At 44.6% G+C, this 7,924-nt stretch overlaps 1 long non-coding RNA gene across 1 annotated transcript; it reads left to right on the plus strand.

Annotated features, from left to right (window-relative positions):
- The first annotated feature begins 3,526 nt into the window (after positions 1-3,526).
- LOC123582306 lies at positions 3,527-7,458 on the plus strand. The gene is made up of 2 exons (XR_006704305.1): positions 3,527-3,689; positions 7,422-7,458. It is a non-coding gene; the product is annotated as an uncharacterized LOC123582306 (long non-coding RNA).
- Positions 7,459-7,924: the final 466 nt, after the last annotated feature.

A 7,924-nucleotide genomic window follows, 5' to 3' on the forward strand; every position in this document is an offset into this window, starting at 1 on the left:
GCTCTCCTCTCCTTTCCTTTCCTGTTTCTCTCCACCTCCCTGACTCTTCTCTCTCCTCTATTTCCTTAGTGGGTTTATTGTGAAGTGGACTGGCCTCACATTGAGACCAGGAGGTGGGAGAAGGAGTCAAGCCTTGACTTACAAAATGTCTGGTGTATAGAAAGACAATGAAATGTATGTTCATAAGCCTTTTGTTACTCCATTGGAACTCGAAACGTCACTGGCATATACTGTGTGTTTTATCATAATATTAAAAAAATGACATTCTTGTGTGTGACTTAAACTTCCACAATTTAGAGAAATATTCTGGGCCAGAGTTCTGGAGCATCTGCCCTCAAAAATAGCCCCGCCTGGACGTGTCACAAGGACAAAAGGAGACAGCTGGAAGGAGCTCCCACTGGCCAAATCTGGGACCATTTGAACTTTGAAAAAAAAAGTAGTAGTGGTTTAAAATCTATGGAATAAAATAAGAAATATACGTCCATACTGATATAAACGAATACATAAATGGTGGAAAAGAAAAAGCCCTTTCATATGGTAAAATTTCAACTACAAAGCATGGACGAAATAACAGTGTTAGAAAATTCTCATTTGGCAACTTTCGTAGCAATAATTGATTCAGGCAAGAACTGGCAATGTATGTATAGAGGGTCAAAGTTTGATGAGAAACAGTATATTTATACAATCTCAAAGTATCTCCTTATAAAGTGCTTGTTGATTTCAAAGGGAAAAATAATAGCTTGAGAGTGGAGAGGGTTGGCAGACCCCACCCGAATCAGGTATCAAAGTTAACATCACAAGGGGACAGATCAATATCCTGTATCTCCTGATGTGATGTGCTAAGGAGGACATAATATCACTTCTGTGGTATTCCTGCCAAACATGTACAACCCGAATCTTATTGTGAGGAAACATCAGACAGTCTCCAAGTGAGGGACAGTCTATTCAATAAATGGCTTAGATTCTTCAAAATATCAGCGTCGCGAATGACAAAGACTGAGGAAGTATCCTAACTGAAGGAACCTAAAGAGACATGATAATGGGTAATCTTGGATTGGCTTCTGGAGCAAAACAATTTTCTCTTTTGCTATAAAGAACATTGTGAGAAGAACTGACAACATTTGAAAAAGATATGTAGTTTAGATAATAGTATTACATCAATATTATTTTCCTGATTTTGATAATGTATTGGGGTTAGGAAAGAAAATGTCTTTTTTTTTTTTTTTTTTTAGAAATGCATGCTTAAGTATTTAGAGATAAAGGGGCATCATATCTTCAAGTTATTTGCAACTAGTTCAGAAAAAAGTATGTAAAGAGAGAAAATGATAAGCAAATGAGATGAAGAGTATACAGGAATTCTTTGCACTTTTTGTAGTTTTCTGTAAAAAAAAAAAAAACTTTGTGCTTTTCCGTAGCCTGAAACGAATTCAAAATAAAGTTTAAAAAAAATAGCCCCATCTGCATACGCAAAGTCCTCTTGAGTGAATTTTCTTCCCACTCGTTTCTTTCCCTCACTCTGATGCTACACCTTAGTATTTAGGTCCTCACGGCTCTCTGCGTTAAGCAAGAGAATCCAACCTTAATGCAGGAGGCGGGGGTGTGTGTGAGAGGGAAAAGACGCAGCTACCCCCTCAAGGGTGTCACAAAAGGCCAAGCAGAAAGCTGGGATAAACGTATTTGTTGCAATGTCCAAATCAGACCGGTGAATGAAGTCAAAGTGTCCTTTTAGGTTTCTGAGGGAAGGGAGGGCATGTTCTCAGCAGGATGTACTGACCCAGCTCAGTGAGGGCAGAGAACCAACACTGTAAGAAAGCCCAGGACTGAGTTCATGTTCTTTCTCAATCCCTCCGTCCCTTCCAATCTCTGTCTCTGTCTCTGTTTCTGTCTCTGTCTCTCTGTCTCTCTCTGTCTCTGTCTCTCTCTCTGTCTCTCTCTCTCTCTCTCACACACACACACACACACACACCTCTTTCCTCTTTTTTCCTAGACTTTTTCCAGACACCCTGGCACCTGGTGAAAGGGCCTCTTCTATCAGAGACAAAACATTTCTCTGCAGAAGGGGGCACTTGCTTTCTCTGGAGCCACAGATGAAACTCAGGACTCAGCAGGAAACCTGCTAACTTCAGGCTCAGAAGGTGTTGAGGTGGGGAGGGACATGAGGCCAGTGCCCCATCCGCCTACGTTTGGTCCGGCCCATCCAGAGCCTTGTAACCAGGTGCGAGGACCAGGTATACAAGCTCCAAAGTGCTTACCCCATTGCCTACACAATGGTTACAATATGCAGAGATTCAGAAGGAAGGTCTGCCATACGTTACATTAAAATTCACTCCCCTACTTTCTCTAATAGCCGTTTACTTTAATTCACTCATCTCAATATCATGAGCTGCAGTGAAGCAGAAAGTGGTTCTGCTATTTATAAATGATCCTGATCGAATAAAGTAATGTCTTGATTCCTTCCCAATGGTCTAGGGACGATATAACAAGAGAAGCCTAAGGGACTGCGGTGGGGGGTGGAATTCTCCTCTCCCAGGGAAGCAGGCATCTGTCCCACCCCCAGCTTTTAGAGCACTGCCTTATGGTTGGAGGGAGGCATAGGGAAAAATGGAGTCATTTTCAGTTCTGAATAGATGATATTTGTCTCAATTCACCAGCATCAGCCAGGTATGTGGTAGTACAAATCGAATGGGCACAAGGCTTCAGGCTGGACTGTGAAAAAGAAACTTTAAATATTAAAGAGCTGGTCAGCCCTTATCTGATCAGTTTGGAGTGCAAATAGACACTAAGTCTAAGCCCCCCCACCCCTTTTTAAAGTTTATTTATTTATTTTGAGAGAGAGGGTAAGCAGGGAAGGAACAGAGAGAGGTAGACAGTGAATCTCTGCTGTCAGCACAGAGCCCTACACGGGGCTTGAACTCACACACCGTGAGATTGCAACCTGAGCAGAAATCAAGAGTATGAGTTTAACCGACTGAGCCACCCAGGTGCCCCAAGTCTAAGCCCCCTTTAAAGAGGCCACGGTCTGTACATTTCTGCAGAGTAGACCTCCATGGCTTGGCCCAAGGTTGTGTGTAGATGACAATAGACGATGCAACTTCCTGCCCATGATGTGGCCCATTTGCCTGCATAGTATCCCACAGATGGCTTCATTTCAGATAAAGTGGCAAGGAACTGTCCAAGTGGCAGCATCTTTTTTATCAGTCCAGTGGGAATCATGCAATGAATGACTTGATATTAAGTGTGGGCCAGCCCAGCACTTGGACAAGCCTATAAGAAGCTATAGAACCAACAATCAGATGGGAGTAGGTGTGACCAAGAAACTCCCTGTGGCATCACAGTAATTGTGAGGGGGGCAGTCAGGGTCTTTCCCTGAGCGAGTGGCTGATTTACACAGACCTCTAGAGCCCAAGATGGGCGAGGGATTTTAGCTTTTTCAAGGCCCCCATATGAAAAGAAATGATCAACTCTTACATGGTAAATTCATTATTTTCATGAGGCAACTTATGTCTTCTTTTCTTTTGCCAGTCTGAGGAAGCATATCAACATTTGCAGAACCAGTATTTGTAATTTCAGTGCAAAGGATCTCACAAAGATCTCAAAACCCATATAATGCAGGCTTGGGAAAGAATTACTATACTTAAGGAGTGAGGAATCTGCAAAAGGAGAAGCAGGTGCCTTGCTGGAACCCAGGGGTAAGTAAGCTCCATAGCAGAGGAAGGAGCTGGGCTGAAGAGCCCTCCTCCAGCACTGTGGGTGGGGGCCGTGGGGCAGGATCAGCGTCACTACCGTCTCCTGGGTGTGAGTTCTGCCAAAGATTCCATTTCCCACATGCCATCTGGTAATGGTCTCTTTTGGTTTATTGCTCAGAACTGGGGGAATCTCTTCCCGCTGGATGAGTCCACACTTGGGTCTTAGTGATTTGCAACGCCATAGTGTTCTGTTTCTTAATTATGCAAGAACCTCGTAACCCTTTTGTCTTCAGCAGAGTTACTGTAGTAGGTTAAGATGGATGCACATTCTTTGCCTCACCTCCCATCCAGGGGCAGAGCCTATTTCCTTTTTCTTTGGAAAAGACTGACCCTGAGACTGGCTTTGACATATAGAATGCACTGGAAGTAACATTGTGTATCTTCTAAGGCTGGGCCTTAAAGACATCAGTAGCTTCCAATTTTGTCCTATTTGGAGACAGTTGCCATGTAAGAAGTCTGGCTACCCTGAGACTTCCATGTGGTGAGGAAGCCCAAGCTAACCATATGGAGAGAGAGAGGGGTAATGTAGAGAAGTGCTGAGGTGCCAGACATATGAATGTTCTGCTTAGACCTACTGCCCAGCCACCGTGTAAAAGGAAGCCAAGTGCTTGCCCTCAGAAAATGGCTTGTAGAACAGAATAACTACCCGATACAGCCCTGTTTGCTGAGCCACAGAATCACAGGCAAATATGATGATTGGTTTAAGCCAGTAAGTTGTGGGGTGATTTATTATCTAGTTATTTACTGAAACATACATAATCAAAGCTAATGGAATTAGTGACCCATCTACCACCACCACATGGCAACAACAGGACCCATATGGATAAGGCTTCTTTATGTCATTCAAATGGCAAACTCTCCACTGAACTGGGAGAAGAGCCCAGAAAAACTCCAGGGTTCCAGCTGTGGTCTGCATGATGTCAGACAGAAATAATATTTTTCTGAGGGCAGTTCTTCTCTCTCATAGCCCCTTTTCTGTACTGTGCCCCTGTGTCTTACCCTAACATTCTGGCCATTACACTACCCTACAGTAACCCCATTATCCAGGGGTGTGTTTGTTTTACCTTGACATGACTCCAGAGAACCCCATAATAACATTTGTAAACAATCTAGCTGTCCAACAATAAGGGATTGGGTAAATATACTTTATGGTACATCCATATAATTTTTAAAAACCCTTGATTTTAATAAAACTGATGCTATAGAAGTGTATCATAGGCATAGAGAGGTATTTTCAATGTATGTTATAAAACAGTATAATTCCACTTAAAAATCATATATAATATTCATTCATATACGCCTAGAAAAGGACATGCGGGTTTGTAGCAAGGTTGAACAGGATATGGGGACTCTGTCCTTTTGAGTTTCCTGAAATAACTATGTATATACCTTTCATAATCTAATGAAACAGCACAAGAAGTATTATTTAGGAGGTAGAAATGAAGATGGGATGGCAGGAAGTCGGCCAGGCCCCCGAGGGCAGTGGAATTGGGCTGAAATGATGTTGTGACTTAGATTGAAATACCTGTGGTGTCTTGGGTCCCCCACTTGGTATTTGCTCTCCTGTGCACAGAACCTGCTTCAGCCTGCCAACAACATGACCTCTATTAATAGCAGCTGAAGTCTGGGCTCAAGCAGATTCTTAAGTGGAGTCGTCAGAATCATGGGTTATTGAGTGGCCTTGTCAGAACTTCATCAGCAAATGGTATTTGTTAAATACTGTATTGCCTTCATGAGTCAGGAAATAGGGCTCTCTTTCCCTTTATCACTCACAGTTGTGTTTCTCAGCAAGAGTAGGTCTCCCTTCCTAAAATGGCCCAGGACTTCATTTCCCTGAAGCCATATTACTTAGGCAGAATTTTCCAGGGAAGGGAAGTGTTGATTCAACCACAGAGCACCAAGCAAATGTGAAATGTGTGGTTGTTCTCTGGGACTTTTTGTCTGGCTCTCACTTCTCTTTCCTACATCCTGCCAGAACACACAGTAGCCAAATCTGTGTGCCTGTGTGCTATGGACATCTGTTGTCCGATATCTCCTTCTTTCTTCCTTTTTCTTTCTTTCTTTTTTTTTTTTTTTTTTTGAGAGAAGGAGAGAGAGAGAATCCCAAGCAGGTTCCATGCTCAGCGCAGAGCTCGACTCTGGGCTCGATCTCCCAACTGTGAGGTCATGACCTGAGCTGACATCAAGAGTCGGATGTTTATAGGGCGCCTGCGTGGCTCAGTTGAGTGTCTGACTTTGGCTCAGGTTATGACCTTATGGTTCGTGGGTTTGAGTTCCACATGGGACTCGCTGCTGTCGGCCTGTCAGTGCAAAGGCCACTTTGGATCTTCTGTCCCTTCTCTCTCTGCCCCTCCCCTACTCACACTCTCTCACAGTCTCTCAAAATATAAATAAAAGCATCAAAAAAAAAAAAGGGGGGGTCAGATGCTTAACTGACTGAGCCACCCAGGAGCCCCCAGATCTCGATTTTTCCTTTCAGTCATATTTCTCCCCCCGTGACTGTGGGGCTGTGTTCTCTACAACTCTGCAAAGACACAGTCCCTGCAGGAATCCCGCCTTCTCAAGCTGGCTCTGCCGGGCTGGCCTGGGCAGCACCGAACTTCCTAGCTTCCAATTTTCGGGCTCCTGCTGGTGCTCAGAAGCCCAGCGTGAAACCATAGGAGGAATAAGGGAAGGATCGACCAGCAGGAGTGAGGCCCTGCAGGCCGAAAACCCTCAGAAGGCTTCTCTCGGTGTCCCCTCCTACCCCACCCCTGCTGCCTATGTCTCCATCCTGCCGGGAAGGGGATACAGCTCATTATCTATTTGTTTTATAAAGTGCTGCCCTTGGTGTTCAAATCACCTCAGGGCACAGAACGCGCAATTTTAAAACGATTAAAAGATACAAAACAGAAGATTGGCAATGACCGATACCTTTTAAAATTCAGCAATAAAATGCCAATTTGAGGGGTCCTGGCTCACCCCGGGCTCTGCGGATCACTTGCGGGGGTGGGGGGGGGGTGCTCCGGCCATGGTAGGGGTAGGGAGTGATTTCTTTACAACCTCCATCTGAGCTGTTTACTCACAGAGCCAGGACGCTCCAGCCACCTTCCCTCAGACTCTCCCATCTGAGCCTTGATGACTCAGCTCAGGCCGGCATCAACTTGCTTATTTTCTTCCTGTGCCTGCTGTGGGGGCTTGCCAGAGACCTGTGGTGTCTGACAAGGGACAGAGCGGCAGGCCTGCTCTCCGTGCGCGCCATGGGGGCCACCTTAGCTGTTGGTTTGTCACCGCCTGGGCCTAACCAACAGGTGGCGACCAAATAATGTTAATGACAATATTAATAACTGATAATAGCTGAGCTTGACTAAGGCTTCTGTTGTCTGAAGAGAGTCACGTTGGTTTCCTCGCTGAGGTTTCTCCAGCTTTGAAAGACATATTTAGAACTACGGGGGAGGAGGGGAGCCCGGGTGGCTGGTGGGTTAAGCGGCCAACTTCGCTCAGGTCATGATCTTGCTGTTCGTGGGTTCGAGCCCCACGTCTGGCTCTGTGCCGACAGCTCGGAGCCTGGAGCCTGCTTCAGATTCTGTGTCTCCCTCTCTGTCCCTCCCCCACTCACACTCTGTCTCAGTCTCTCTCATAAACATAAATAAACATTAAAAAAAGTTTTTTTTTGTTTTTTTGTTTTTTTTAAAGAGCTACAGGAGAGAGAACAAGGCTGAGAACTACAGGAGAAAAAACAAGGCTGACGCAACCACATTACTCAGTTGGAAGAGAACTTGGGAAAAAGAAAATTCCACATTGAAGTCATCTGAGCTTGAATGGAAGTCAAGGTGTGGCTGGGGCCCTGACCACAAGAAACAGAACTGCTGCTCATTGTAGACTGGTTTGCCTAAAGAATGAGCAATGAAAAAAAAAAAAAAAAAAAAAAAAAAAAATGAACAATGAGCCCAGACCTGGGGGATCCGAACAAGGATTCCCAACTTTACTACCGGTATGGCCTTGGGCAAGCCACTTCACTTCTCTGGACTGGTTTCCAGACATGTAAGCAAAGAGATGGGCCTAAATAATCCCCTTTAAATGCTACATTATAGGCTTCTGATGCTCAGAACTCAAATAATCATTGGCAAAAATTTATTGACCACTTTCTCTCTGCCAGCTAACCTGTAGGGATCTCTCAGGACAAGAAACATTTTCCA

Source organism: Leopardus geoffroyi, chromosome B3 (genome assembly GCF_018350155.1).
Source record: "Leopardus geoffroyi isolate Oge1 chromosome B3, O.geoffroyi_Oge1_pat1.0, whole genome shotgun sequence".
Lineage (NCBI taxonomy): Eukaryota > Metazoa > Chordata > Mammalia > Carnivora > Felidae > Leopardus > Leopardus geoffroyi.